The sequence below is a fragment of the Chiloscyllium punctatum genome, chromosome 5 (genome assembly GCF_047496795.1).
Source record: "Chiloscyllium punctatum isolate Juve2018m chromosome 5, sChiPun1.3, whole genome shotgun sequence".
Taxonomy (NCBI): Eukaryota; Metazoa; Chordata; class Chondrichthyes; order Orectolobiformes; family Hemiscylliidae; genus Chiloscyllium; species Chiloscyllium punctatum.
In genome coordinates this window covers 143626296-143653343 of record NC_092743.1, presented here as the reverse complement: position 1 = coordinate 143653343, position 27048 = coordinate 143626296, and the positions used below count along the sequence as shown (strand labels likewise).

The following is a 27048-nucleotide window of genomic DNA, read 5'->3' as shown; positions in this document are numbered from 1 at the left end:
CCCCACTCTCTCCCATCACCCCCCCCCCCCCCTCTCTCCCATCACCCCCTCCCCCACTCTCTCCCATCCCCCCTCCCCCCACCCTCTCCCACCCCCCTCCCCCCCACTCCCCCTCCCCCCCTCCCCCCCACTCCCCCCCATTCCCCCTCCCCCCCCACTCCTCCCCCATCCCCCCCCCCCCCCCCCCCTCACTCCCCCCCCCTCCCCCCCCACCCCCACTCACCCCCTCCCCCCACTCTCTCCCATCCCCCCCCCCCCCCCCCCACCCCCCCCCCCCCCCACCTCCCCACACCCCCCTCCCCCACCCTCCCACCCCCCCACTCCCCCCACCCCCCACCCCCACCCCCACCCCCCCCCCCCACCCCCCCCACCCCCCCACCCCCCCCCCCCCCCCCCCCCCCCCCCCCCCCCCACCCCCCCCTCCCCCCCCCCCCCCCACCCCCCCCCCCCACCCTCCCCCACTCCCCCCTCCCCCCCACCCCCCCACCCCCCCCCACCCCCACCCCCCCCACACCCCACCCCCCCCCCCCACCTCCCCCCCCCTCCCCCCACCCCTCCCCACCCCCCTCCCCCCACCCCCCCATCCCCCTCCCCCCCCACCCCCCCACCCCCCCCCCCCCCCCCCACCCCCCCCCCCCACCCCACCCCCCCCCCACCCCCCACCCCACCCCCCCCCCCCCCCCCCACTCCCCCCACCCCCCCCCCCCCCCCACCACACCCCCACCCCCCCCCCACACCCCCCCCTCCCCCCCCCACCCCCCCACCCCCCCCCCACACCCCCCCACCACCCCCCCCCCCCCCCACACCCCCAACCCCCCCCCCCCACTCACCCACCCCCCCCCCACCCCCCCCACCCCCCCCCCCCCCCACCCCCCCCCCCCCCCCACCCCCACCCCACCCCCCCCACACCCCCCCCACCCCCCCCCCCCCCCCCCCCCCACCCCCCCCCACCCCCCCCCCCCCCCCCCCCCCCCACCCCCCCCCCCCCCCCCCCCACCCCCCCCCCCCCCCCCCCCACACCCCCACCCCCCCCACCCCCCCCCCCCCCACACCCCCACCCCCCCCCCCCCCCCCCCACCCATTCCCCCACCCCCCACACTCCCATTCCCCCACCCCCCCACACCCCCATCCCCTCCCCCCACACCCCCCATCCCCCCACTCCCCCCACTCTCTCCCCCATCCCCCCCACACACCCCCATTCCCCCCCTCCCATTCCCCCCCCCCCACACTCCCCCAACCCCCCCCACACTCTCCCATCCCCCCACCCCCCACTCACTCCCATCCCCCCCACCCCCCCACTCCCCCCACCCCCCCACCTCCCCCAATCCCCCCACCCCCCCTCTCACCACCCCCCCCCCCCCCCCACTCACCCCATTCCCCTTCCCCCCACACCCCCCCATCCCCCCCACTCACTCCCATTCCCCCACCCCCCACACCCCCCATCCCCCTCCCCCCACACTCCCCCATCCCCCCACTCTCCCACAATCCCCCTCCCCCCACACCCCCCATCCCCCCCACCCCCCACACTCCCCATCCCCCCCTCCCCCACACACTCCCCATTCCCCCACCCCCACACACACCCATCCCGCACCCCCCACCTCCCCATCCCCCCCACTCTCTCCCATTCCCCCCCACACTCCCCCATTCCCCCTCCCCCACTCACTCCCATCCCCCCTCCCCCCACTCTCCACCCATCCCCTCCCCCACTCTCTCCCATTCCCCCCCCCCCTCCCCCCACTCTCCCCATTCCCCCTCCCCCACTCTCTCCCATTCCCCCTCCCCCCACTCTCTCCCATTCCCCCTCCCCCCACTCTCTCCCATACCCCCACCCCCATCCCCCCCACTCTCTCCCATTCCCCACCCCCCCACTCTCTCCCATCACCCCCTCCCCCCACTCTCTCCCATTCCCCCTCCCCCACTCTCTCCCATTCCCCCTCCCCCCACTCTCTCCCATTCCCCCCTCCCCCCACTCTCTCCCATTCCCCCTCCCCCCACTCTCTCCCATTCCCCCTCCCCCCACTCTCTCCCATTCCCCCTCCCCCCACTCTCCCCCATCCCCCCACTCTCCCCCACTCTCTCCCCCATCCCCCCCACTCCTCTCCCATTCCCCCTCTCTCCCATTCCCCCTCCCCCCACTCTCCCCCATCCCCCCCACTCTCTCCCATTCCCCTCCCCCACTCTCTCCCATCCCCCCCTCCCCCCACTCTCCCCATCCCCCCCACTCTCTCCCATTCCCCCTCCCCCACTCTCTCCCATCCCCCCCTCCCCCCACTCTCCCCCATCCCCCCCACTCTCTCCCATTCCCCCTCCCCCACTCTCTCCCATCCCCCCCTCCCCCACTCTCCCCCATCCCCCCCACTCTCTCCCATTCCCCCTCCCCCACTCTCTCCCATCCCCCCTCCCCCACTCTCTCCCATTCCCCTTCCCCCCACTCTCCCCCATCCCCCCCACTCTCTCCCATTCCCCCTCCCCCCACTCTCCCCCATCCCCCCCCACTCTCTCCCATTCCCCCTCCCCCCACTCTCCCCCATCCCCCTCCCCCCACTCTCCCCCATCCCCCCCACTCTCCCTCATTCCCCCTCCCCCCACTCTCCCCATCCCCCCCACTCTCTCCCATCCCCCCCTCCCCCCACTCTCTCCCATCCCCCCCTCCCCCCACTCTCTCCCATCCCCCCCTCCCCCCACTCTCTCCCATCCCCCCTCCCCCCACTCTCTCCCATCCCCCCCTCCCCCCACTCTCTCCCATCCCCCCCTCCCCCCACTCTCTCCATCCCCCCCTCCCCCCACTCTCTCCCATACCCCCCTCCCCCACTCTCTCCCATACCCCCTCCCCCCACACCCCCTCCCCCCACTCTCTCCCATCCCCCCCCTCCCCCCACTCTCTCCCATACCCCCTCCCCCCACTCTCTCCCATCCCCCCCTCCCCCCACTCTCTCCCATACCCCCTCCCCCCACTCTCTCCCATCCCCCCCTCCCCCCACTCTCTCCCATACCCCCTCCCCCCCTCCCCCCACTCTCTCCCATACCCCCTCCCCCCACTCTCTCCCATCCCCCCCTCCCCCCACTCTCTCCCATCCCCCCCCTCCCCCCACTCTCTCCCACACCCCCTCCCCCCACACCCCCTCCCCCCACTCTCTCCCATCACCCCCAACCGTCCATCCTATCGATAAACATAAGAGAACATTTCGTTTCTTCAAGGAATCTCTCCCTTTGCCTGTCTTTTTTTTAAAAAAATGGGAATGTGAAAGAATGGAGGAAGCTGTGGAGACCATTCCTTGCTCGGGGGGGAGGGGGGGGTGGCGACTCCGCGCCGTTAACGTCCCGAATCCTGCCGTTTGAATTTTTTTCAAAATACAATCCCGTTTCCTGGCGCTCGCGGCCGCGTGCCCTCTCCCACCGCCCGCGCGCGCGGAGGGGGCGGCTCAACGGCCAATCCGGGGGCGGCAATGGGCACACATGCAAAGTAGCCCCCTCTGACGCGACACACAGGATGCGAGCACGTTGCGTCGGCGCGAGAACGCCCTCCGGGTTCCTCGGGGCCGGAGGTTGCTGGGAAGCCGCGGGGACGGGGTGACGCGTACGCAACTGGGATGGTGGGGGGAGGGGCGAGCCGGATTGTCCGTTGGGTTTGACGGGGAGGGAGGAGTGGCGGGGTCGCGCGGCGTGTGGTGGACGCGCACGCGCGGGTTTGGAGCTCTCAGGGGAGGAGGGAAGAACTGGCGGCGGGCACGCGCGGGGGAAGCCGGGGCTCCAACTTCTGGTGAGAGAGAAATAACACAAAGGGAGTGAATGAGGACAGGCGGCGAGTGAGAAGATTATCACAAGTATAAAACACGAGTGGGAGCGCCGCCGGGGGAAGAGAGAAAAATAACCTGTAATAAACTGTTTAAAAAAAAATTATAAAAGCAGTGAATTTAACTGGAGGAGATTTAGGAACGCGAGTGAGGGGGAAAATACCTCTTTTTTTAAAAAAAGGAACACCAACAAAGTAAGTACGAAGAGAAGTGTGAGTGTGTTTGTGTGTGTGAGAGAGTCGGTCGAGTTAGAGGAAATTTGAGTGTAAATAAAGATGGGGGGGGGGGGCAGGCGGTCAGCGAGATCACTAACTAGCAGGAGCTGGGTGAGAGGAGAGTGCTGTAGCCCGCTGGCTAAAGCAGCCATTAACATTTCATTAATATAGAGAGGGGAGAGCTGTCCTCCTCCTCCACCACCACCTCCTCCTCCTCCCTGTCCCTCACGGCCAGCACGGAGTTCACTGTCTCTCTCTCTCTCTAATAAATGAGTGTCGGCGCCTTATCTCCCCCCCCCCCCCCCCCTCTCTCTGTGTGTGTGTGAGTGTGTGAGATGGTTGTGGGTTTAGTGTAAGTTTCTGCTCTCTCTCTCTCTCTGTGTCTGTCTGTGTGTGGTTTGGGTACTTGGTGGTTCCCTGAGGTCATTTGGAGTGGAGTCGAAATGGTTTGAACTAGTTTCTCACAGGCACCGCGGCGGCCGGGGGGGGGGGGGGGGGGGGGTCACACACACACACACACACACACACACACACACACGGACACAGATAAACCGGCTGGGGAGGGTACCAGATCAGAACGGGAGCGGTTTTACACATCATTCTCGCTCTTTTTTCTCTCTCTTTGAGAGTCCGGGGGGGGGGGGGGGGGGGAGATTATTCCACTTCAAGCTCAAACGGCGTGTTTAATGTTTCCGTTACTGTTTCCTTTGCTAGTCGTGTTTGAGTAACAGCCACCAGAAAAGGCTGAGATTAAAAAGGCGCTTCTCTTTGTGGTCGCTCTCAGTCTTGGTTAGTTGTCGCTCACTCTTGGTCCAGCCGGTGGTTTTAATCTCTCCCTTTTTTTTGATAATAGTGCAGAACGTGGTCTGAAAGACCTCGGGTCTTTCGCAACAGAATGGAGTGTATAGTTGTTAAGCTGGGCTTTTAGTCACTTTGTACCTCTGTAAAGCTCAAGTCAGACGTGGAACTGTGCAAATCGACTTTTTTCATTCATTCATTTGCTCCATCTTCAAAATAAGCCGATTGTTTCTTTTAAATCTTGGTGTGAGCGCGTGTTTTGTGTATGTATTTCAAAGCTGAGTTCAGGAGAGGACAGAAAACACGTGCATTTCTGAACTAGTAAGGAGAGAAAAAAAATCAAGGTGAGGGGGGCAATAGGGAATGTTCAGGGCAGGGAAGATCCCACAGCATTGAAGCACTCGCCCAACATTTCACCAACCACCATCATCTAGGCTTAATCATCCATGTTTGTCGTTGTCTTCGGCGGCAAGGACACACACATTCACACATTGTAAACCTCTTTGTTCGAGGGGGTGGGGGGGAGAGAGAAACATGCGCACACACTTTTAAAATAAAACAAACTTACAGGTCAACCTTTAGATTTGTGTTACCCACTATAAAGGCCAGTGAATTTTCGAACTATTTCCAGACGTTTCTCAGTAGACTAACTTTTTTTTCTCCTGAGAAGAACAGCAGCTTCGTTTGTTTGGTCAGCGTTTTCTCTCTGGACAGGCTGTACACAAAGAATCGCTCTTAACCTAAGATGGCAGCTTAATTTGACTCGGTCATTGACAGTAATTATAAGAAAGACTGGAGCTATCCTGTGCTTTGCTTGCGCCAAGTTTTCCTCCCCCCCCTCTTCTGTTGTCTTAAAGAGTGATTCTTGATTGTTATTTTTTGGGGTATTAAAATCTTTTTCTCTTGGTGGTGTAATATAAATTTTGATTTAAAAAAAATAAAACACAACCGTCTGTTGATGGGGATAAAAGTCACTTTCATTACGTTGCAAATAATCGGCTAGCATGTTGAATGAGTAAGATTCAGAGAAATCTACCTGCCCCACATCGAGCTACCGTGCAAGGCTGCAGAGGTCTCGCTTCCAGTTATGGAGGTGGAATACAGGAGTGTAATATACGGGTTGTATTTGTGAAATCGAGGTGCAGAATGACTCTTGATCCTAATGTTGTATTAGATATAGTTAACCAAACGAAATGTGTTATCTGACGACTAGATAGATGCATGCCTCTGGCTGGAAAGACGGAGTGCTGCGAGCAGCCATTTAAGTTTTAAATGGGATCGACCCTCAATCTTTTGTTAGTGATGATATGGTACGTTTGTATTTTTTCTTTATATACGGTTTTACTTTTTCAAAAAAAAGGCGTTTACAAGTATTTTGAAGGGCAAGTTTGATGTTTGGATTTGAAAAGATTAGTTTAGCTCATCACTCGTGTTAGACGACCTAAATTTATTATATTGTAATAGTATTTAGTGATGCGTGTGTATATTTATATATTATGAAGCTTTACAAATATGAGTTACATTAGGAAATCTGATTCTTTTTTAGGATTGTAGGATCAATTACAAGCAGAAAGTATCTTGAGTTATGCGTCTGGCTAGATGATGAGAGTTACTTCAGTACTTTAACTTACTTTGTTTTACAAATCAGCCTTGAATGTTTTTTTTTAAAGAAATGCTTTGCAGAGCTTTTATAGTAGTTTACAGAGCAGCATAGGGATATGTAGTTAAGACATTTTGAGTATGAGATTGTGTGTAAGCATTCAAATAGCTGGCACATTAACCTTTTTTTATTTGCTTCCACACATGAGGAACTAGTTTTTTTTTGTCCAAGCTTTTAGCAAGTGTCCTTCACCAAACTGAATTACAGTGTTGAAAATCTACAATTGCATAGAGACAGGTTTGGTATTGCCCTGGAGAATTAACCCATGTAGTTCCTTTACAAGATCCTCCAAATCTGGTGGCAAGAAAGGTGGTCCAATAACAGCATATCCTCTTTCAATCCAATGTGCCCAGCAGCAAGGCATGTACCTCAGCTCTGTTGGTTGGAAAGTGACATTCATATGCCTCACACCAGGCTTCTGGAACAAATGCATTAATTGAAGTTTTGCCATGGCAGAGGATTGCCACGAGGAAATGCTTTAGGGTTGTCTCAAAGCATTGGTGAAGAGCTCAATTACCTTCATCAACCTCACATAAGACCCTGGCTTATGGCTGGCAAAAATGAAGGCTAATTTTGGAAAGCACTGAACGCAGACTTTGGGATATGCTTATGGAAAAGTTTAATTGTTGGAGGGAGTGCAACACTCTCAAGAAAACCTATTTGCCCAACCTTTCAAGCACCACCTGACCCAAATATGGCAAAATCTTCAGATTGGACAATGGACTTCTCAGCTATTTCAGAGCACATTGAATTGGAGTCGCAGCAAGTCCTCCTCGATTATAAACTTACTACTGAAGATCAAAGTCATTTGGAAATCTTCGATTGTCACTGCCATGTACTCCTGAGATAAATGTAGATACAAATACAAAATAGAATGTTCTGTTTCTTGCACACTTTTCTCTTTTTCTCAATTGTCTACTTTTAATTTAAACACTTTGAGGAAATGTTGGATGGTCCTTCATTGAATACTTATTTATTCATTCATTGGTTGTGGACTTTGCTGGCATGACATCATTTATTGTCTGTCTGTCTGTCTCTCTCTCTCTCTGAGAAAATGGTGGTGAACTGCCTTTTTGAATACAATATAGTGATGTGCTAGGTGATTTCAGAAGGCAGTTTAAGAATCTTTGCGCTCATGTTAGTCTGGTGTTTCATGCAGTTTGAACTGGGTAAGCATCCAAATCTGTTTCCTAAAGAACAGGAATGGATCAGAGAAAGTTTGCAATAATCTGATAGCTGCAATTGCTGATATTATGATTTTTTTTAAATTCCAGATTTTGATTTAATTAATGAATTTCAATTCACTGGGTGCATTGAGTGCATGTGTCTGAATAATTAGTCTAGGCCTTTGGATTGCTAGTCCAGTAATCTAGCCCATATGCTACCTTTTTATCTATTCAAAGTTCTATATGTTTTGTGAGGTATCAGATTTATGCATCACAGCTCCCAAGACTTTGATTTTGCTTTTGACGTAGAGTTTTAGCTTTAGTTGTTCTGATATAAGATGCAAAAGTTGAATTGAATAATTTATGTCATATTGAAATGAAATAGTCATTCTGTTTCCACAGATGCTGTAAACATTCAAACTGAGGCTGAGAAATGATACACAGAGCTTGGTTCTATAGATCTGTTAAAGATTTGTCTAGTTAGTGGTGAACAATATTTGAATCAGTTTGGGTTATGTGCATAGCATGTGACTTTTTTCTAATATGTTTATGATATGCCAGATATCGAGTGTTGAATCCACAGTCTTTCCAGTGTCAATACTGTCAGAAGAACCATTGAGTTTCACGCATGTGTTGTTCAAAAAGTGTGTAACAAAGTGAAATCATACTTGTGTTTCATGTTGAATGAGTCACTACATTAGTTCCTTGCAAGCCACTTCTGTATTGAAGGGATCAGAATGTAGAAACAGGAGTAAGCCACTCAGCGCCTCTGACCTGCTCCTCCATTCACTCAAATCATGGCTGTTCTTTCCATTAGTCCTCTATACCTACAGGAGTCCCTCCTAAGGAGAAGCCAAATAAAGGATTGGAAGAATATGCTTGTAAGTTTAGCTGAATTGTAGTGGGAGGGGTCTTGTGGAGTACAAGCATTGGGATAGGCCAGTAGGGCTAAATTACACTGTGCAGTAAATTGAAGTCAACGTTGCTTTAAATACCAAAAAAAAAGATGTGTACATAAAGCATCTAAAAGAAAAAATATTCAGATTTATCTTTTTAAAGTTAAAAACTTTATCAACTTTAAGCACAGTAATTTAATGAAAATTGCAGTGAAATCTTGGTGTTAATTATCTTAACAACACAAGTAAATATGTAAATCATACAGAATTCAGCATAGAACATTTAGACAGGGTTCTTATTAGTAAATCTTTTCAGGTAGTGGCATTTGATAGAGTAGGTTCTTAATTGATTCTTTGTGAAGTAGTTTTTAGATTTTCTGTGAAAGACTAAAATTTACTGTAACTCTGATTCTGAATGATTTAGAGTTAAGGTAAAGAATTCACAAATGACCTCCAGATCAAATCTCCTGAAAGTAATAATTCAGAAGTCAAGAAAAGATAGGTCTGTTAAATTTTACTTTCTTCTGTGAATCTTCAGATTGGCAACTTGCTTTAGAACTTTCAATTAACTGCATCCTCCATGCACACAATAAGTCCCTCTATAATTCTGTACCCCTCCGTAAAGCTACAGTGGTTGTAACAAGGTAAACTTAATTTGCTTTTAAAAGAACATTTAAAATATATTATTCACAGAAATGTATTTGTAGCAGTTGTGGTCTTATGATATCTATGCGTGCAATATCTTGAAATGTAGTAATTTCTTTTTAAAACTACAATGTATTTGAACATAAAGACTTTCCAAGTGATATACTTTTTCGTTTTGTATTTGTATGACGTGTAGCAATGGTCTTTCTGTTGCTGTGCAACAAAGAGCATTAAAATTAATAATGAAACTTTTAATGGAACACTTGAATAATGTTGCAACCCATGGAAATATTTTTTTTCTAAGGAAGACAAGTTTGACCAACGACGGTGTTTATTTCAAAATTTGTTACAAAATTGTGATCGACATCACTATTGTTGACTTATCAAAGGATTTCCTATATTTGATCTCTCTGGTTTGCTTAATTGTGCACATAGTGTCAAAGAAATTTTTTTAAAAATCCTGAAATTGGACATAGGAACAAGAGGAGGCCAGTCAGCCTGTCAAATTTGCCCTGCATTTAAGTGATAATGGCTGATCGAATAGAGCTTTTACCCATCTCGTCCCCGTAACCCTGTATACCATTGATAATCCGAAATATATTACTCTCTAACCCTATCTCTAACTTTAAACGTACTGAGCTTTCACAGCCCTCTATGGTAGAGAATTCCAACAGTTCATAACCCACTGAGTTTTAAAAATGAATCTCTCCATCTCAGACCAACAGTGGCATTTCTCATTTGTGTCCCAGTTCTAGACTCCCCACCCAGTATCTACCTGTCCTTTTTTAAGGTTTTGCTAAGTGTCAGTGAAGTCCATGGTTGGCATGGACAAGTTGGACTGAAGGGTCTTTTTCCATGCTGTACATCTGATTCTAATTTTACTAAACTCTTTAAAACAAAATATAGGCCCAGTTTGCCCAATCTCTCTGGGCATGCCTAGAACAAGTTTGATGATCCAATAATATCAATCCTGAGATAAGGAGACCAAAACTCTGTGCACAACTCTAGGTGTGGTCTAACCAAATACGCAGTTGAGCTACCTACTTTAATTGCCAAAAGCAATGCTTGTTTTCCAACTCCCCCCTAGTTGCTCCTGATGACTTGGCAACCTTTGCCCCAGTTATCTTCCTCCTAATCCTTTGTTCAGTTTCAAGCCCCCATATTCTTTCATGCGAAATTCTCCAAGAATATACCTTTTGTAGGCATGGGGGTTAGCTTTTATATGTAATTTAGTTTAAATGTGCTGTTACTGGTCTTGACTCCTCATCCACGTGCAGTTTGACTGGTTGGCATAAGGATCTAATGTTGAAAAAAATTCTCCACCTTCGTCAGCAATAGCAAGACACAAGTCTTTTGTTCAACAGCCAACTCAAACTGCCTTCTGTAGCACCCAACTCACTTATTTTTAGCTGAGTTGAGATTGAATCTTAGCACTATTCTGTTAACTTTGAGCTGAGTATCAGGCCATACCCTATCTTATTTCCAATGCTGTTGAATTAATCAATTTCCTGTATCCATTCTTTCCTTTATACATTTTTTTTTCTAGATTTCAGTCCTACTCTCAGGCTTGAGTATGGAAACCAAGGATCATACTCCATTACAGTGCTGAGGGAGTGCAGTCACTGTTAAAGGTGCCATCTTTCACATGACAGGCTAAGCCGAGTCCTCTGCTTGTGGTGGATGTGAATGATCCTATGGCACTGTTTCGAAAATGGATAGGAGAGAAATTCCTGCTGTCCTTGCCAATATTTGTTCCTGAAACAACATCACAAGAACAGGTTATCTGATCATTATCACTGCTGTTTTGAAAGGATTTGCTGTGTGCAAACTAGTTGTCACTTTTCCTACATTACAGCAGTTATTACATAAGTATTTTACAAATAGTATGTTAATTTTGAGATGTCTGATCGTGAAAAGTGTCATAGAAATTGTCTTGTTCTAATTTTACATCAGTTCAGACATTTCTCTTGATCTCATTCTGCCATTCCCCAAAAAACATGGACAAAACATTTTAAGCATTATTTTTGTCCTTGCCTTTGGATAATACCTTTAATTCTTTTTGTTTTACCATGGGACATTTTATTTCATTCAAGTTGTTAGAAAAGTGTAAGTTGTCTTTAGGAATAATTCAAAAGTAACTCTTTGGCTATACTGGAATTAGATTTATAATTCTGTTAAAATTAAAGTCGTATATAGTGTATGTTTTCTATCAAATTGTTCTTACACATGTACAATTACAGTGTAATGCACTTGCTTAGTCACTTATTTTGTATATCTGGTAAAATATATATGGTATATTGGGATATTAGATGAGTATTTGGGGGAAAGGGAGGTACTATTTTAAAAAATCTAAAACCGGAAATTTATTACTACTATCCTAATACTTAATTTAGTCCTTTCCTAGGACTTATTTGCAGAGATATACCTCCATAGGTGGTGTTTGTCTTCTAATACTTTCCGATATGAACCTTGACAGTGGCAGGCTATTTGACTGTGAGGGAGGGGAGAGAAATAGCAATGTAGCCAAGCTCAATCCTGTTGCTAGGTAGTGTCCAAAAATATGTTTCCAACATGGTTAATATTCCTGAATAAGAATTTTTGACTTTTTTTTTCCTAACTATAGCTTAGGTTTGACCTGGTTGAAGTACTAGCTGAACTCTCACTGAACATCTGAGCCTGGGCGCTTGTGTGTCTGCACATAAGAAACATTCAAGTTGCGAAAAATGGAAGCCTTGTTACCACAAGTCAGGGCTTTCTGGCTAACCTGTGCTAATCATCACACTCCCCCCCCCCCCCCCCCCCCCCCCCCCCCTCATTTTTCTGGAGTGGAGCAATTCTTTTAGTGAAATTTCATCTTTTTCTGTATCTGTGTGCTCATTGGATTTACTACCCTGAAGGTGGCAGTATAAATAGTTACATTTTATAATGGAGATTTTTCACAAGACTTGCTTGCATTTTCTGCAGTGAAAAGTTCGACAATCCATGCAATGTTCTTTCTGCTCTGCCTTTCCCTTTGAAAAGTTTCTAATGATCATTCCTTATTCACTCTTTCCCACTCCTAAAAGTTGTTGTAGTCATGCTTGGAGTATGATGCTGAATCTTTATAGTTTGTATGTCTCCGTAAAATGCTTTTTACATTGGAGACCAGACGAGGGGCAGTTAGCTCAGCACTTAGATATACTATACTAACCTAGATCCTGTTGGTGTTGTGAGCTTTCATCAGAAGTCTCGGGCCAATGACCTGGAATTGAAAGATTAGCCAGTTTTTTTTGTGCTGTCATGATAAACGCTGAGTTGAGTGTGTGGTGCTGGAAAAGCACAGCAAGTCAGGCAGCATCCGAGGAGCAGCAGCTGCCACCTCATCATCCTCCTGCTCCTCGGATATTGTCTGACCCGCTGTGCTTTTCCCATGTCATACTCTTAGACTCTGACCTCCAGCATCTGCAGTCCTCATTTTCTCCTCCATGATAGGCTTTGAGCCTTTTAGGAGATTGGAATTCTGAATTTAAATTATAAAAGTCAAGATATTTTATGGGTAATTGTACAATTTGATATTCAGAATTTCTTGATGCTAAAGCATCCCCGTTCATGATCTATTTAATATTGCAAATGAATTCTGTATTTTATTATGAAATATAATTCAAACAACTTTTGTCACAGTGGAAGTTATTTTCTTTGATCATCTTGATGTTACGTGTGTACTTCATTTGCTTGGTCTTTGTTTGAATGGGAATGCAGCTGATAGTACTATGAGTCAAAATTAAGCTTTATCTTTAAGTGTACGAATAGATATTGTTTGTTCACAGGGTGCTGATGAACACTTCAAAATCGTGGCTGTTGGTTATTGTGAGCCAGTTATTTGGAGTCCTAGATCCTGTGATTATTGATAGTACTAATTCCTATATTCCTACTAATTTACAATATAAAGCAACATTCACCCCCTCTACCAGCAATGCATACTAGCAATAGTGTGTGGCACTAAAAGGTGTTAGGCCAGCCTGCCAATTTCACCTTGAAAAGTTAATGGTGAGCCTCCACCTTGAAGAGCTGTGGTCTATGGGGATGGAGGTGAATGCAGCTAGACACCCAGTGCAATTAAGACAGGAATTCTGTGATTTGGTGCAGCAACAATGACAATATGGCTAGGATTGGAACTTTATAGGTGGTGATCCTATGTACCTGCTGTCCTTGTAATTTTTAGAAGCAGCAGGTTTGCAAGATGCTGTCAAAGGAGCCTTAATAAATTGCTACAATATATCTTGTAGATGCTACACACTTTGTCCTATAGATAATTAATACTAATAATTATGGAGTCCAGAGCTTTGTCCCCAATCAAGCAACACCCCAGTTTTCCAATGCTTACCCTTTTGTCCAGTTTCTCTGTGGCATCTCTTGCGTGCTGTCTCACTATGTCTGTCTGTCTAGTCTCTTTAGCGTCACAAGTGATTTGCATTAATCTAATTCTGGCTCCCTCTGCATCCTGAACTCTGGAATTGCCTCCCTTAAATCCCTCTGTCCTCTTAAAATATCCCTTAAAACCAAACATTTGGCCTTCTGTCCTAATATTTGCCTTTTATATCCAAGTTTTGTCTTGGAATGCTCCTATGAAGGGCTGGGTAGCAGGAGGATTCAAGGCATAGAGATGTACAGCACAGAAACAGAACCATCAGTCCAACTTGTCCATGCTGACCAGATATTCTAAATTAGTCTAGTCCCATTTGCCAGCATTTGGCCCAAATCCCCTTCAACCCTTCCTATTCATATACCCACGCAGATGCCGTTTAGTTGTTGTAATCCAAATGTATTATTGCTTTCTTCCTATATATGAACTAGTAATAGCCAATTTGGGGTCACTATTTCCTTTCAATTACCATTACTCTTCCTTCTGGTATATTTTTGATAAAGGTGTTGATTTGAGCTGGAGTGCGAATTTTACATAGAACATAGAAGAATACAGCGCAGTACAGGCCCTTCAGCCCTCAATGTTGCGCCGATCAAAGCCCACCTAACCTACACTAACCCACTATCCTCCATATACCTATCCAATGCCCGCTTAAATACCCATAAAGAGGGAGAGTCCACTACTGCTACTGGCAGGGCATTCCATGAACTTTTAGTTGCCTTCCTGTGACACAATTACTTCAATCTCTGTTTTTCAACCTGTCAGTTGTGGTTCCATGGAATTTGTCAATTTATCTGTCATTCAGTATCTTGGTTAAACAATGATGGCTCATCGCAGCACTATAACTAGGCCTGTTCCTGTTTTTGCAGTTTGCAGAACCTCGTGAGCACAGTACTTAAAGGTAGTGATCAGACTTGCTAACCCTGGCTGCTGATATCCTTTTCTCCCCCCTCACACCTGTGCTGTTAAGAACTGAATGTTCATGTGCGTTCATGCCTCAGTGTCTACAAACAAAGCTTGTCTGGGTTCAGTCCGAGGATCTTGAGCATTGTACAGGTTGAGTTCAGACCGCACTATAGCAAGTTGTAGAACTGAATTTAATAGATTTAATAAATTTGTGGCCTGACACTGTGAAAGCTGGTGAATTGTCACAAAATCTCAACTAGGTGGTTAATGCCCTTCAGGGCAGGGAAATTTAAATGCTCTAAAATTACATAATTTACTTAGTTTCAAAAACAGACTAAACAGTGCCATCCAAATCTCATAGAAACAAAATATCAAAAGATGTCTACATGCTGAGTTCTATTTCAGTACTGAATTTGCCTTCATTGAAGCTCTGGTCTGTTATTCATGTGGAAGCGCATGCAATGACTGCTTGTGTTTGATCGTGAAAGCCTGGTAACCTGATCTGTCGCTCACTTTGCTTCCAGGAGGGGTCACTGTACAGCAATTAGCAGAATTCCTAGTTGCATTTTCTTGCTTTTCCTATGCCCCTCAGCAATTGTAGGAATACTGAAATATAAGATCTGAGGACCAACTTGACATCTAACTGTAGAGAGAGGGAATGAAGCTGGGCTTCCTAGTTGGCATAGTGTGGCACTTTTATTGTACACTGAATTATTGAGATTTTCCTGTTAATATAAAATTCAAATTCATTCCTTTTGAGATGATGATTTGTGGCCCTATACTTCTGACTAGAAATCTATTTTAATCTTGTACTTTTAAAGTATAGCATCAAATTTTCTCAAGCATAATTAGCTTTCCCTTTTAATGCATCACTTGCATCAAAGTGAGTCAGAAATGGGCTAAATGGTTAATGTTTCTGCTATTGTATTTTTACCTGGGATGTGGGTGTCACTGGCAAGGTTGACATTTGTTGCCCATCACCAGTTCTTGTACAGAGTGGCTCTCTGGGCTGTTTGCAAGGCCAATTAAGAGTGAACCACATCAGTGAAATGACCTTTTTGTGAAGGAAATCTGCCAACCTGAACCAGTCTAGCTAGTATGTGACTCTAGACCTATAGAAATGAACTTCGCTCTTCTCTGCACTCTGAAAGGGTGTAGAGACCTGCTCCATTAAAGGGCAGTTGAGGATAGGAAACAAATACTGACCCTTCCAGTGGCACCCAACTCCCATGAATGGTTCATATTTATTTATTTTTATTTTATCTTCCCCTTTGAGTTATTGGAACCTTTGCATAATTCTGGCTGCTTTTATTTATTGCAATTGTGTCATAATTAAATCTGTTAGCATTGCAGTTATGCTAGTTTCGTCTCTCTTAAAAGTTGTCAGTCATGATTTGTGGTAAACACATCCAATATATAAACTTTTTTTGAAGTGCCGAGAATCTTGAATTGGAGACTTGTATAATTGTATTGCCTTATACAACTGGAGGACATCTCAAAATACTTTTGAAGTACAACTATTGAAATTTACTGAAAGGCAGCAGCCAGTTTGTGCATAGATATGAGGAGAACTCTCCTGTTCTGTGTGATCATTTACATCCAATCCATTTATATCCAGTTGAGGGGCAGGTGAAACCTCTGGTTTCATCCATATGATTGGCTTAGACTGTCAGAGGAAACATTCTCACTATTGCACTGGAGAGCTCTTTGAGATGATGTGCTCAAATCTGAGATGGAGTATGAACCCGTGACCTTTTGACTCGAGGTGAAAATTCTACCAGTGAGCCCAAACTGCCAAGCACGAGAGTGTAACAAGAGTGTTTACTTCCCACTGGCATTGTGTTTTTTAAAAAATCGAAAATGCAATCATTCAGATACTGATAAAATTGGGTACTGTCTTGTCAAATCAAATCAGTGTAAAAGGTCCTGTGGCACTTGTACAAAGGGCTTTTGTCCCTCACCCAACGCATACGAATCACATTGATTACTTTGTACCTTTTTCATTACTACTTGCCAACACTTCCTTCCAAAATCCACAGGTGAGTGTGCCTAAAAGCATATTTCAAAAGTAATCTGCCAGTAATCTGTAAATGTGTTTTGGGTGTCCTCTGAGGGGAAAAAAAACATATAAATGATTTATTCCCTTTTTGTGTATTTGTCCCCCTTCCTGTTTGCTGATTAGCCTGGAAGTTTTATTTCTTTCTCTTTTTTTCCTTTACTACACACCTTTCATTTGATTCCCTATCTCCTCTCCGCCACCTTCGATTAACTTTTAAATTCTCTTCCATTCATAACTGGTCATGGCAGCACTGCAGGGCTTTCAGTATAATCTGCTGCCTGTGGAATTGCTTAGTTCTGTTTATAGTCTGCTGTTTCAATTTTTAGCATGTTATAGACTGTTCTGTAGCTCCAGTTGATGCCTCATTTTTAAGCACGTCTAGTGTTACTAGCATGTGCTGCACTATTCATTGAGCCAGGGTTGATCTCTTGGTTTGATGGTAATAAAGTGAGATATGCCAGCTTTGTGGTGACAGACTTTGGTCGGATAGAGTTATTCTTTTGATTTCTCAAATGTCCAGTTTTGAAATTCTGTGATCTTGCTACTCCTGTTCTTTTTCTCAGTGGTGCTTCACGCAGAGGAATACTGATTTATAAGCTGCAGGAGGGTGATCGGTGATCATTTACATAGCATTTCCTTCTCTATGTTTGCAATATCTGTGGTCCAGAGTCAATGTTGTGGATTCCCAGGGCCATTAGTTCTTGTGATATCACCTCTGAGGTGTCTTTCTTTGATGGAATAGGACATAGCCAGGCATGGTGAAAGAGTCATTTGGGGACATTGACTTCATGGTATGTTTCTGACAGTATGGTTTTCCTCGGCTGTTACTTTTGGCACATTTTCCCAATGTTAATGAGAACATTGCAAGGTTGATCAGGTACAGTATATCCTTTTCTTTGAGAATCTGCCTACTGTATGGTTATTTGCTGGTTATGTCCTTGGCAACTGCAAAGACATTTCAGAAGGCCTTTAAGAGTCGCTCTGGAGTTGCATCTAGAGTCAGATAATGACAACAGATTTGCTTCCTTTGCAATAGTTTGCTTTGAACCAGAAAAATGGAGGGTGTGCCTGCACAAATAACCTGTGTTTCTCATCCCTTTCCTACCAAGCTTCACTACAATACCTTTCACCACACGCTCAGGTTAGAAACTTTTGTTTCTAATTTGCTGTGCTTCCACGGTCTCGCCAAGCTTGTCTAGGTGATCTCCTCCAGCTTTATTAGCACATTATGCATTAATGTTGAGCTTCCTTGCATTTCAAAACAAGACTGCAATTCAGGTGTACAGTTTTTTTTATCAAGTTCTTACTTTCTTTAACTTTTTCTGTCACTATTCTCTTGTCTGATTCTCTGCTTAGCTTTTTCTGCTTTGTCAGCTCCCTTGTTTGGGGAGATATATTTTCTGATTTCTTTAGATTTGCTACTTTACCTTTGCTCATTCTTTTTACATTGTTACCAGTTATCTTCCCATTTGCAACCCTTGAAATTTCTTTGAATTGAGAAGTGCTAAGAAATGCAAGTTCTTGTCAGCTGTAATTTTTGCCTTCAGGTCTGTTCTTGAGAGCAGGATCCTGATTAAGGTCAAGGGGCTGGCATATTTGGAACGTGCAATTTAAAGATTATACTAGGCAAACGTACTGCTAAAGATTATTACATTTATTTTGTATTTTATCAATAATTAAAGTGTGTTCATCCATGATCGTTAATTATATTACAGCCCTTTTTTGAATGCACTACAAAACAATTGGGCAAAAATTGTTAGTTCACAATGCATTTTTAAGAATTGGTATACATAATTAGTTACAGCATAGGAAGAGACCATTTGGCCCTTCATGTCTGAATGTGTCCACTTGTGGAGCAATTACTCAGTCCTACAGCACAGACAGGCCCTTTGGCCAAACTGATCCATGCCAACCAATATATCTGTCCAAACTAACCCCATTTGCCTGCATTTGGCCTATATCCATCTAAATCTTTCCTATCCATATATTTGTCCAAATGCCTTTTAAATGTTGTTAATGTACCCACCTCAATCACTTCCACTGGCAACTCATGCATACCATCCTCTTAAAAGGTTGCCCCATAAGTTGCCATTTATTCTTTCCCCTCTAACTTTAAACTGATGCCCTCTAGTCCTCGATTACCAAACCCTCGGAAAAAAGTCTGTATTCACCCTCTCCATGCCTCTCATGATCTTGTACATGTCTTTAAGTTCCCCCTCAGTTTCCAATGCTCTAAATGAAAAGTCTTGGCTTGTCCAACCTTTCCCTATAACTCAGACCCTTGACAGCATCCTTGTACATTTTTTCTGCACTCTTTCCAGTCTAATACCATCATTTCTATAGCAAGGGGACCAAAACTGAACGTGATCTAAGTATGGCCTCATCAATGTCCTGTACAACTGTAACATAACTTCCCAACTTCTGTATTCAGTGCCCTAGCTGATGAAGGCCACTGTATCAAAAGCCTCCTTCACTGCCCTGTCTACCTTTTGACTCCAATTAATTTACTTTATTCCTGCAAATATTCCTTTTTGAGATTGTGATCCATTCATATGATTTTTACAGAATAGGTTTTCAAATCAAATGCATAATCACTTAATCGCAAATTTTGTATTTTAGGTAGCTGAATTTGTTGCATGCCAGATTGTAAATCTCTTTATTTCAGAACCTGTGCTTGAGTTAGCTTTTTTCTTAATTTGTTGCTGAAAAAGAGACATTTTTCTGACACTTCTCATCTTGCATTCACCTGGACAAATGCAAAAATACTAAATTTCAAACTGACCATAGCAGTTTATGCTGCAGGAGGATAGACTGACCAATTAGTCTGTAATTGGGTGAAGTGTTGAAATGGAGAAAGCAACAGGAAAATAGGGTCCCCAAATTTATGGTGATTCAAAGAAAGCACAAGGTTTCAACATTCTTTGGGGACAGCGCAGCTGTGTATGTAAATATAGCCATGATGTGGAGGTGCCAGAATTGGACTGGAATGGACAAAGTTAAAAATCATACAACACCAGTTTAAAAATCTCACAACACCATGTTATAGTCCAACAGATTTAATTGGGAGCACACTAGCTTTCGAAGTGTCGCTCCTTCATCAGGACAGCCACCTGATGAAGAAGTGGCGCTCCAAAAGCTAGTGTGCTCCCAATTAAACCTCTTGGACTATAACCTGGTGTTGTATGATTTTTTTTAAACCATGTATGTCATTTCAACCAGGAGTAAATGAGCTTGACCAATTTACCTTAAGTTGGTTGATGGTTAGTGTAGTTGTTCTATACCTGCATATTTTGAAACCATAGTGAACTTCCATTTTATGAAAGTGTTTGCTTTATGAAGCCATTGTGTATTTTAATTTTGTCTTTGTGAATTGAGTACATTTACATGATGTGACACTGCTAGGGCTACTATAAATTAGGAGTTAGTCACTGATTGTAGGCACTTACATGTGGTATTGGATTGGAATTGGGGAAGCAGGGAGATGGTATTAAGCCTCCCAAGGTCAGATTGCTTGATATTTTCCCTCATTCTTGTCAGAAGCTGAAAATCAATAATCTTGATTGGCATAAAGCTCAAACATTTTAAAGCGTAAAGCGAAGAACTGCACTTTGCCATGCAAGGTTGTCACTTCGTCCAACTAGATTTGACCAGTTATAATTTAAAACCACAACAGTATTTACAGACAATCATATATTGGAGTTTTTGCTTAGGTTATCACCATAATTTCAGCATTTAGTCTACAACCCTAGTAGGCTGAAAAGGAGTGAGTGTTTGCTCATTCCCACACTGAACATCAAGTACCTGAAACATATGGCTCCAAAAAATCAATGTGATCAGGTCTAACAATTGTGTCTTAAAGAAAGGAAGCCAATTTTTCTCAAGATTTCTATCGTTTTTGCCACTTGCTTCAATTCCATCAGATGAGGAAAGTAGAATCTAGTTTGAACTTTCGCATACCAAGGCTGTGGCATGAACAGGAATCTATCATAGATATTCAGGTACACTCCTGTATCCAAGCTCTCTGCATACAAGTTTGAGAATCAATAAGGCTATAAAAGGTCTTGCAACCCTGGAAGGTAAGCTGTGTTTGCCGGGGCAGTCAATTTAAAAAGGAAGATCGCTCAAAATCGAGAGTCTCACAGCATGGAAACAGACCCTTTGGCCCCCACTAGTCCATGCCAGCCATGTTCCCAAACTAAACTGGTCTCACCTGCCTGCATTTGGTCCTTTTCCTCCAAACTTTTCCTATCATGGACTTATCCAAATGTCTTTTACACTTTGTAACTGTACCTGCATCCACCACTTCCTCTGGCAATTCATTTCACATACTAAGCACTTTGTGTAAAAAGTTGCCCCTCGTTTCCTTTTTAAATCTTTCTCTGCTTGCCTTAAAAAGATGCCTCTTTTAGTTTTGAACTCCCCTACCCTCGGGAAAAGACTTTTGCCATTCACCTTATCTCTGCCCTTCATGATTTTATAAACCTTTAAAACCCCTCACTCCTTCATGCCACTGAGAGAGTTCCCAGCCTATTTGGCCTATTTTTATAACTCAAACCCTCCATTCTGCAACATCCTGGTAAATCTTTTCTGAACTGTCTCCAGTTTAATAATCTTCATATAACAGGGTGACCAGAATTGGATATCGTACTCTACACAAGGCTTCACCAACATCCTGTTTAACCTCAGTATGATATTCCAACTTATATACTCTAAGGTCTGAGCAATGAAGGTTCAAATGAGATTCTACTTGCCTCATCTGATGGAATTGTAAGAAGTGGCAAAAATAATTCTGATCTTTTGAGAAAAGTTGGCTTCCTTTCTTTAAAACACATTTGTAAGACCTGATCGCATTGAATCTTTGGAGTCATATGTTTCAGGTACTTGATGTTCAGTGTGGGGATGATGAAACACTAGCTCCTTTTCAGCCTACTGCTCAGGTTTTAGGTTATCACCATAATTTCAGCATTTACTCTATGTAAAAACTCCAATATATGATCATCTGTAATAGTTGTGGTTTTAAATATATTTTAATCAATTTGTTCAGTTGTTCTGGCATACCTCCAGAACAAATTGGATTTGAACCCTTCAATTCCAGATTTCTGGATTCTATCACTGTGCCACAAGAGCCTCCAGTATTATTTTTACCAAGGATAGTTTTTAAGAAGTACTATATTGCTATGTATTCAGCATGTGGCAATTGATCGAAGCAGCAGAAGCCTTGATAGGAGAAATGTAGAAGTAGTAAGTAGGGTGGATGGTGGCTCATTGGTTAGCACAGCTGTGTCACAGCGCTAGGGACCCAGGTGCAATCACACACTTGGGCAACTATTTGTTTGTGAGAAATTTGTGCATTCTCCCTGTATCTGCGGGAGTTTCCTCCGGCTGCTCCTGTTTTCTCCCACAATCCAAAGATGTGCAGGTTAGGTGGATTGGACACGCTAAATTGCCCAAGGTGTCCAGGGATGTTCAGGCTAGGAGGATTAGTCATGGGAAATGCAGGGTTACAGGGATAGGGTAGAGTGATGCGCCTGGGTGGGAAGCTTCTCCGAGGATTGGTGTGGACTCAATGGAATGAATGGCTTGCTTCCATGCTGTAGAGATTCTGTGAAAACAATTATTCTCACTTTCTATTGAGGTAAGTTTTTAAAAACTTTTTTTTTTCTTGGATATAATTTTCTAGGTTGTGCACCAATTATTTCAAGAGTCTAGATGACCTGTTCTTGGCTTCTAATGCTACCTGTACAGTCCACTAGTTATGCACAAATGGAGTCATACTGCTTTCCCTTTCAGATTAGTCTGTATTGACCCCACCTTCCTTCATGAAAATTGAGTGCCGTTTTCTGACTACCTTAACTTCGTGTTTTGGTTGAGATTTAAAATAGCTGAATGTTTCTGATTGAACTCAGGATTTCCCTATACAGTGAAGTCTTAACATTGCTGTGTTGGTGTTGGAATTTAAAAGGAAAATTGTTTAGGACCTCATTCAATCTAAACATCCTTAAAACATTTCATCTTTTTGTTTTTGGGACATTAAAACGTATCTATTTCCATGTGTTTGAAGTAGATTCTTTCAGACACTTCTGAGATTTGTCCTTTACATTGGTAAAGCTGTTCAACCTGCTTGTGTGCATTTTTGCTTTCAAAGTAGACCATATTTTATTGCAGGTTTGTCACCATCAAAGTTAAAGTCGGAAAAACAATGCTGTTATGAATTTAGTATAGAAAAACTTCTATAACATTGTTAGCATAAAATTAGACAACTTTTGTGACTGATTCCAGCATGGCAAATTGGTACTCCCAGTGCTTCCACTTGAAAAACATATGCAAATATTCAAATTCAAGTGGTGTTGATTCTATAATACTTGGAGCCACTATTATGACAGGTACTTTAAATTTTATTGTGCAAAGCCATCAGTCTGAAAAGGTCATGCCCCTAAATAGGTGAATGTTTCCATATACTCTGTGCCACTTTGTGTGGATCGGAGCACGAGCTTTGGAGTGTTGCCAGTTTGTGTTAGTTATGTTACAAATGTAACCTAGTTTCTTTGTTTATACTCTAAATTTCTTTCCAAATTGATATTGTATAACAGCATAAGTCAGTTTATCCTTTTGGACCATACCATATTGCCTCCCTGTATTAATGTTTTTGATGTGATACAAACAAAAGAATGATTAAGAGTTTTACTTCTCCAAATTTCCATCATGCAAACTAAAATCTTAAAGGTTGAACTCAAATATGGGCAAATTATGCATAACCTATTGAGTTGTTTTCAAATGGTCACATGATTCTTGAATCACAACTTCTTGAAAAGGAAATGATTTTACAGTTGATGTATTTGAACCATTCTTAACCTGTTTTGATGCCAGAGCAGGTAATTGCTGAGGTCTTGATTTGGCTATCATTTCATTTGGGTCTGCCATTGAGGGAAGGAATCATTTCTGACTTAATACGATATCAGTAACATCACGAAATAGTGTTTTGTATCTTTTTTTAAAAAAGCACTAAGATTTCAGTTTATACACCTGTCATGTTACAAGTTTCTCTGCTCGCACCAAATAATTTAAGCTTTTTTTGTGCCTTGTAACTTTCTTGCGAATTATTCATGGAATGTGGGTGTCATTGGCTGGTCAACATTTATTGCCCGTCCCTAATTGCCCAGGAGGGCTGTTAGGGTCAATCATGTTGCTATAAGGTCTAGAGTCACATGTCGACCAGACCAAGGAAGTTCCCTAAAGGATACTTGTGAACCAGATGTTTGTTTCCCCCAGTAATTGACAATGGCCACATGGTCATCATTTGACTCTTAATTCCAGATTTTTATAAAAGACAAATTCCAGTATCTGCTGGGGACCTGGCAAAATTTGAACATTGGTATGCAGAACATTACTTGGGTCTCTGGACTAACAGTCTAGCCATGAAACCACCAGGCCATCTCTTCTCCAGCTTGATTCTGTATTCTAGCAGTGATGTTGTCCTCCTGCTATCTGCTCTTGTGTGCAGGCAGCACTGTTCTTTAAATTCTGAACTCTTCTGTTTTTGTAAATGGAATCAAAGCAGTACCTGAAGTTAAGTTAAATGAAGTAGACATATTTTCTCCAAATGATTGCTATATATAAGTTACTTGAGCAAATATGGGTCAATGAAATGAAGCCAGCATGGCATTTCTTAGGGGAAATCATGATTAATTGCTGGAGGCTTTTGAAGGGATAGAAGTTTAGGCAGGGTAATGCTTGTTGATGTGGTGTGCATAGGCTTCCAAAAGTGCCATACAACCGATTTGTGGACAAAGTGGTAGCTTATGGAATAGAAAGGATAGTAGCAACATGGAAGTAGCTGAGTGAGCTGAAACCGAACAATGGTAGTTGAATGGTTTTTTGGGCTGGAGGATGATGTGTAGTGAAATAACCCAGGGGTCGGTGTTAGAAACCTTGATTTATGGGTAATGTTTGAGTTTGTGGGTGATGAAACATCTGAGTTCGTTTTGCTGCAAAAATCATGGAGAGACTATATAAAGCACCCAAATCTCTAGTGCAATGAGACCTTGGTGTAGATGTGCATAAGTCTGTCACGCTGGCAGAGCAAATTGAGAGAGTGCTTAATAAAATATACAATATCCTAACCTTAATTAATGGGAGTATAGAATGCAAGAGTTAGGAGATTATGTTAAAGTTGTAAACAACACTGGTTTTGCTTCAACTGAGTATTGTGTCCAGCTTTGGGTGTTGCGCTTTGAGGTATGAAGACATTTGAAAAGTTTTCTCACCATTTGAGGAATTTAAGGTATAAAAATGGATTAGAATAGTTGGAACATTTTTGGAGAAAGTAGGCTGAAAGGAGACTTGATAGATGCTTCAAATCATGAGTTTAGCAGCTGACATAGTCTCTAGAGTTTCTCCATTCATAGGTAAAGCATGCCTTTGGACACCCGCCCACCCCTGCACAACCTGATCCAATGGATTCAATCAGCTCCCCAGTCAGGAGCATGAAAAGTGAAGACGTTGACAACAGCGAAGAGGAGGTCGGTACACTTTTTGTCAGTGACCTTCCTAGGCACATTAAACATTTACCTTCTCTTTCGATCATTTAAGGGATATGAAGGTTCACTGATCAAGCTAACATCACAACAGCCAGTTGGCTTTGTTACATTTAACAGCAGAGCGGAAGCAGAGGCAGAAAATAATGCTGCATTCATCTAGCCTGCTGCTGCTACTGCTACTGCACTGAACACTCAGGTGCGCTGGTATCCTCCATCTGAAGAATCTCTGCAAGGACTTAAGTCTTGTCAGTTTTGTGAAGATTTTAACTGCCCTTATCCAAGAAGTCAGATTTCTCTAAGGAGTGATGCAAGGTCAGACTGGATTTTGTTTTTAGGTTGGACTTGCTGAAGGAGAGTTTGGAAAACTGGCTCATTTCCACTCAACTTAGTGGTCACTAAGGACTGTGGATTAAGAACTTTACTGGTGAATCTTTTTCCACGTGGGAGAATTCTTCAAACTCTAATTACTGTAACAGACTAATAATTTTTGTTATAATCATTATATGCTGTGTCAATAACTTGCTTAAATACTGACTTATGAAAGCTGGTAGTGCCATCTCTGTGGTTATCATACAATGGTAAAAGGAGGGAATGAGAAAGTGCATAAGGTATAAGCAGGCAGGGAAAGAGTTAAGTTTGAATTTTGTGAAACAAGATGTTCAGCTGAGCATGACTTGGATCAGATAAGGAGACAGTAAGGTCTGCAGATGCTGGAGATCAGAGTTGAGTGTGTGTTGCTGGAAAAGCACAGCAGATCAGGCAGCATCCGAGGAGCAGGAAAATCAATGCTTCGGGCTGGAGCCCTTCATCAGGAAGGGCTCTGGCTTGAAATGTTCATTTTCCTCCTCAGATGCTGTCTGACCTGCTGTGCTTTTCCAGCAACACACTCGACTCAAGATCAGATAAGAACTTAGTTAAATAATGGGGTGCTGCAGGCAAGGGTAATGGGTTAACAAGGTGCAAAAGCATTCATTATTTCAAGCCTTTAACAAGATGAGATAGCATTCAGTATGTAACATCCAATTAACAAGGTGAAAACTATCCATTGTATGAGTTCAGTTAACAAGGTGAAGGAACATTCGTTGTGTAACAGCAGATGGCTTAATCTTTACTGTTGATGCGCACTGATTTTAACGCTCACCCAAGCAATATGCTGCCTTATCTGGGTGCTCCTCCTTGTAAAATGATTGTATAGGTCATTGAGAAACTCTTCCTGAGAAGACTGTGAACTCGTGTCTGTGCACATGGGCGGTTGTTCTCTCTCCCTCCGGGGCCTGGGATAAAGAAGAAGGATGTAAAACCATACTGTGTCTCTGAGCGTTTTACTTTGAGGGCGGAACGGGATAACAGTCGAGCGAGGGAGCCATAGGTCACTAAAGAAATTGAATTTTTTGTCAAGTGGAGGAAGAAGCTTATGTTAGGATGAGATGTGAAGGCTCAGTTAGGGTGCTTCAGAGTTACGAGTTAGCCAGGAAAGACGTAAAGAGAGAGCTAAGAAGAACTAGGAGGGGAAATAAGTTGGCAGGTAGGATCAAGGAAAACCCTAAAGCTTTCTATACATGTCAGGAATAAAAGAATGACCCTAATCTTTCTCTCGTCAATCAAGGATAGTAGTGGGAAGTTGTGCATGGAGTTAAAGGAGGTAGGGAAGTGGTAAATTAATAATTTTTCAGTTTCATACTAGAAAAAGACAATGAAATAGAGGCTACTAGATTATACAGGATTAAGGTTCACAAGGAGGAATTAGCAATTCTGAAATATAAAAATAGGTAAGTCCCCTCGGCCAGATGGGATTTATCCTAGGATTCTTTGGGAAGCCAGAGATGAGATTGCAGAGCCTTTGGCTTTGATCTTTGTTGTCATTGTCTACAGGAATAGTGCCAGAAGACTGGAAGATAGCAAATGTTTCCCTTGTTCAAGAAGGGAGTAGAGACAACCCTGGTAATTATAGACCAGTGAGCCTTACTTCG

General features: G+C 44.1%; 1 protein-coding gene across 1 annotated transcript in view; it reads left to right on the top strand.

Annotated features, from left to right (window-relative positions):
• The first annotated feature begins 3732 nt into the window (after positions 1-3732).
• The window catches only part of chd7 (chromodomain helicase DNA binding protein 7), a 350049-nt gene continuing 326733 nt past the window's right edge, over positions 3733-27048 (top strand). Inside the window, exon 1 of the mRNA XM_072571578.1 lies at positions 3733-3988. The gene's annotated coding sequence lies outside the window, so the exon portion shown is untranslated. The remainder of the gene's footprint in view (positions 3989-27048) is intronic.